The following is a 5,861-nucleotide window of genomic DNA, read 5'->3' as shown; positions in this document are numbered from 1 at the left end:
GGGGGCCTTTAGTCCCGGTTGCAATTACCAACTGGGACTACTCTCCCCTCCATTTTTGCCTACCGTGGTGCACCCCCTTTTGTCCAGGGCCAACTTTAAACCGGGTCAAAAGGGGGCGCATCGAAAGCCAATTCTCTACTAGTGATACTCAGGTTCATGCCCATTCAATTTGAATACCCATTAGGCATTGCTACTAGTATGCTAGCGCTTATTTCTTCACATGATGATAATAAACCATGCATAGCCTATTTTATGCCCTGAATCCTTGTGTGACCTACACCATACTGCTTATATATGCTATGTGTGACTCTTGCATGTGTATGGGCTTTCGTGAATAGGATTCATGGCGTGCGTTAGGTTAAAATCGGTAGGAGGTGTTTTTGGGATATTTGACGGATGTGAGCTTTACATAACCCAATCGTTGGATTGGGGGATTGGAGTTCATTCTTAGACATTTCCTGTTTGGTACTTGTTGCGAGTACATGGTTGAGGAGCATAGGAGTTGGAGGTGATACCTATTATGGGTACCGTTGTGGTCCACGTGGTCGAGTCGCTTTGTGGAAGTTAGGAGCTCACCCTTGTCTGATACCGAGTGGGTTGCCATGCTTCACATGAATATGTTAAACATGCATGCCACTTGACAAATTATGGGTTTAGGCTGGGGTCGAGACTGGCAAGTGCGGTACCATACCTGCCGTAGGATAGAGTATCATTGTAGGGGGAAAGATGTTGACCTATAGCCCCTATATGCTTTTGCTCCCAGTTGGCCCCAGTGGGAGTGCTTCACAGTTTCCGGGTGGTCCACTATGTGGGATCACATCCGAGCCCGGTTGCAGGATGGTATCATCACTCCCAGGTTCTTCGCTCGGTAGAGTGATGTTCTCTCGATCGACGGACCATTTGCACTCACTCCGAGATGGGTCCAGGTGTACAGACTCTGCAAAGTTAAAACTATATGTATAGCCGCGTCCTCGGTCATGGAGAACCCTATGACATCACAACTCTCCATTATTCACATCCCGATCTTGATCTGAGTCTGTACGTAGTTTTGGAAAATTGGTGTGTATGAAAGACAATGAGTTTACTTTGCATTCTTTGATTTCAAATGTGTATCGTATAGGTGTATCATATGTATGGCATACTCTCTTAGTCCCAAAAAGAATACAACTAGATCTCACTTCCCAAGGAGTCAAACAGTTTCAAGTTTGACCAAATTAATACAAAAATGTACTAACATTCATATCTAGAAATCACTTTAGTTCGAAACTATATTATTACATGATTAATCCATTGATATTTATTTTTATATCATTAATGTTAATACTACGATACTAGATCATCATGCTCATACCGCAGCAAGGGTAACATGATTCTCATAATAATTGCATTTGTAAGCGGCGATGTCCCATGTCATGTTGGTGGTAGGCTTAGGCTAAATTTGTGGGGTGGAATATTAGGGACATGTCTATACGTGATAGTAGTAATCACTATATACAAGATAAATATAGATGGAAGGGGGAAGTTAGGACTTGCCAATGCTCGCTGACAATTTAGTTCTTCTAGCTACCTTGATTTCCTTCTCGAATGGATCTAACCCTTCAGTTCCCGTATTATTGTCTGATCCTTCATGTTCCTCTTCGAATACAGTCTTGATCTTCAGTCTTCTCCTCGTAGCTCTAGCCTATGCGACCTGATCTTCAGTCTTCTCGTAGCTCTAGCCTATGCGACCTAGCGTCACACACAAACAAACAAAGCATAACAAACCATAGATAGATCGTCCGACTTATCCTCAGGAGGGAAGTTAGTTTGTCTACCACTACTATGATTTGAGAGGAGATTAGATGGAATTAATCCATCCAACCACTAGGGGAGACTGCTAGGGGATTAGGTTGAGGTTAACTGGTGAAAACCAGACAATGTTATTATCTTTCACTATCATGTGAATTTGAAGAGAAAGCCAGATAAAATCATCATAAATGACTCGATTGGCTTCTTCAAATAACGGGTCGCTGTCTTCGATGGGGTGTGTATGTGTGTAGGATTGATCGGCTAGTTAGGTATGTGCATATGCAGCCATATAAACATACAGGGGTAGGCGTTAACATGGGTGTGGTACCTTCGTATGTATGTGCTAAGGTGTGAGTACATACATGCGTTGGTACGTGCTTGGTGAGTATGGGTGGCTAAGGGCTCTTCTACGTATACGTATGTGGGAGGTGTATACATACATGCATAAGCATGCCCAAGATGGTGTAGGTGGTGGGTTGGGTTAGCTATACATACGCGTGTATGAGTACAGGCGTACATGGTACACGTGCATGTAAACAGGGGTTTTTGGGTGGTAGGTGAGTGGAGAGGGTGTGTGCATACTCATATATTTGTATACGTGCCCTAGTGTATAGGCATACATGAGCATCCGGGGTATGGGTGGTGTTAGCGCCTAACAGGTCGAAAAATCTACACAAGCAAAAGCAGTGCATGAACAAAACAAACAATCAAACAAAGAACCTAATGGTGGCACCAGGAGGAAAACAAGGATTTAATTTTAGAAGAATTTTGGATGAAGAATCATCAGAAATGGAGTTTGGATGGAAGAGATATGATTTTGGGAGTTTATCGGAATTTACGGGAGTTATGAGAGGTGAATATTATTTTCCCAGAATTTTTTGATGATGGAAAAAAGGTGAAAAGGGTTTGGATAGGTCCTAGGTGGTTCTAGTGTTTTTAGGAATTTTTTGGCAACTTTTTTGTGAAGGGAAAGAGGTAAATAAGAATTCTATGTACACTAACCCAGGTATGCATAGCAATTTCTCATCCGTAGTCACTGCATAGAGTCCCTAGTCAATGTTCACTATTGACCGCACAGTACCATACAGTCGCCTACTAGTGGGCCCAGGATGACATGGCATGTACCATGTGTGTGTTGGCGTCGCGTCTACGTGGCACTTGCATGGCTCATACCGCCGACGTGGCATGTCGCCATTGGTCGAAGTGATGTGGCGGGGTGCCATGATGTTGATGGCATCATGTGCTTGCCCACATGTCATCAAGGGAGGGAGGGTGATGGTGTCATAGGGGTCTTCTTCTTCCTCTCATTCCCGTTCAGCGGTGGCATTGCGGGAGGCTCGCTGGAGAGAAAGTGGACGGCGGAGCTCGGGCGAGGTGCGGTTACGGTGGACTCCATGCTCCGGCGGAGGGAGGAGAAGAGAAGAGGGAGGTGGGAGGAGCGAGCTCAGGCGGAAGAAGTATAAGAGCAAGAGCTTAATGGTGCAAGGTGCGACCGCGGTGGCTCACCGGCTTTTATGGCCGCGTGAAGGTCGGTTTGGCACAAGAAGGCGGTGGAGCGGGGAGGAGATATTTGGGGTAGCGGTGGCAATTTTTGTCAGCTAGCCGGTATGGGTGGTAGGGCTATGACGAGACAAGGTGAGATCGACACAATGGGTCGTGGTGACAGATCGGCATGGGCGACTAGTCCATGGGCAACAGGACGAGGCGAGCGGATGGGATGAAGGAAGACGACGTGGAGGTTGGGGATGGATCTGACCGGTAGGGCCCACATGTCAGAGGCAGAGCGTGCTGTTGGAGGTATGCCCTAGAGGCAATCATAGAGATGATGATATTCCATTTGTATCCATGATTTGTATATTGTGTTCATTGAATATCCATTAAAGGCTACTTGAATTGATTTGCAATTATGTGAATTGTATGTGAAACTCTTTACTTGTATGGTTATTCTAAAGTTGTCCCTAGTCGGAGTTCATGTGAGGACACACATGAATATTAGACTAGCACATGTATTAGTTGATGACTACGTTTCACAAGTCATGGACATGGAGATGTTTAACTAATAATGTGGAGACATGTGCTAGGACTGACCCAACACGAGAAGTAGTTCTCTCTTGAAACAACATATACGCTTTGTCCTTAGACCTGAGATTGTCGCATGTATTCAAGATGTGGATCGACCTACTTAGGGACTATCAAACGCTACGCCGTAACAGGGTAGTTATAAAGGAAGCTTTCGGGTTTGTCAAGAAGCATGCTATGAGACATGGTCAATCAAGATGGGATTTGCCCCTCTCTGATTGAGAGTGATATCTCTGGGCCCCTCGAGTGATCGGATCCGAAAATGCATGGCCATGCTACGTACGGTTAAGAGTTAACTTACAAAGGGATTCCGAATCACAGGATCGAGAAAGAGCGGTCGGCTTGAAGCTAGACCAAATATCGTGAGGCAAAGGGAATAGCATGTATATTATGTTGTGATGGTTCATCTGATATGATCTTCGTGTGCGTATAGGAGTTGGCACGTCTTGCTAGAGGCCGCTACCGACTATTGGGCTGAGTAGGAGTACTCGGGCCATGTCTATACGTATCCAAACCCATAGGGTCACACACTTAAGGGGCTGAAAGCCCAATTCGGATGTGATCCGAGTTGGATTAGGTTTAGAAGTACTAATGGGCCTCGGACCCAGAGGCCCGTTAGGAACCTCTATAAATAGAGGGGTGGGGGTGCCCTAGGGTTTACACCTTTTGGCGAAACACATCTGCCACGCCTCCCACGCCCTCGCCTGTTGCAACTCGCGGATCTAGCAATCCGGCTTGCAACGCTCCCTCCCTGCACGTGTGGATACCTTGGAGGTGTTGCGCCTGCAGCACTTGGACGAGCCACGACGAGCCGACGACGAGCCGCGGCACGAGGGCGATCTTGCTGTACGTGGACGAGCTGCTGAGGAGCTGCTGGACGTTGACATGATCGACTACGTACGACTACGTTGATCGTCTTCGCTGCATCGACGCAAATCTACATCTTCCGCAACAGTAGTGCGTCGAGTGGTAATCCCGTGATCCTTATACGGCAGTTCTTCCTGGTTTTACGCGGTAGAAATTTTGATTTGCGCTAGTGTAGCCTACCTCGTATCCCAACAGTGGTATCAGAGCCGTAGCTGTTTAGATTTGGATTCGTGATGTGTGCATATGGAGATATGCGAGTTTTCAGTTTGATCTATGTCCTGGTTTCGTGCCCTTGCTGCACTGGTAGTGTAACGACATACTCCTGCCGGTCGGTTTCCGCCATCGGAGTTAAGTGATACACGTAATTCAAGTTGCAGTGAGCAAAGATCAATATGATTGGTCGAATCGAAATCCAGGGTCATACGTCAGGCGCATTAGATGTGCAATAGTAGATGGGATCTACTGCCGGGGTAGGGATTTTTGCCGTATGCGTATGCTTCGGTAAATCAGCCGTAACTTTTCGGTACGATCTCAGATCGGGACGAATTTTATATGAAAATTGATCTACAGAAAAAGTTACACATGAAATTCAATCGCTTCGCCATTTTCGGCGAAATTAGATTTCCCAAATTTGGCTTGGAAGATGGAGTTTCGGGCATCCGAAGTTTGGAACGTTAGGACGCTTAACTCTGTTTTGTAGGATGTATGTATCTTGTGATTAGTATGGCCCTTTGTGTATGTGATGCATGTGTGTAACTCATTCGTGACCTGCGTGTCGCGCGTATGGCAACACAGCAGGAGCCATATGTGTTGTCACTTTATTGTATTTAATGGTCTGCGTACCAATCTGTGATGATCCAAGCAACTATGTAATCTTCATTACTAGCTTCTTTACTAGCTATTAGGCGTAATAGCATGTTCTAGTTCTTGGAGGACTCATCACCAGGAGGATGGCGCACATGGAACATGGAGATGGAGATCACCATGGTGAACAGGTTCTATGGAGATGGAGATCACCATATGAAAAATGGGTCATACTGTGTCACAACTGTGTGAATGCTATTCTGTTTATGTTTTACTTTCTGCATGCTGTGATGTTAGAAGTAGAATGATCCCTCACAAAGTTT

Source organism: Setaria italica, chromosome VII, assembly GCF_000263155.2.
Source record: "Setaria italica strain Yugu1 chromosome VII, Setaria_italica_v2.0, whole genome shotgun sequence".
Taxonomy (NCBI): domain Eukaryota; kingdom Viridiplantae; phylum Streptophyta; class Magnoliopsida; order Poales; family Poaceae; genus Setaria; species Setaria italica.
Note: the sequence above shows the minus strand (reverse complement) of the source record.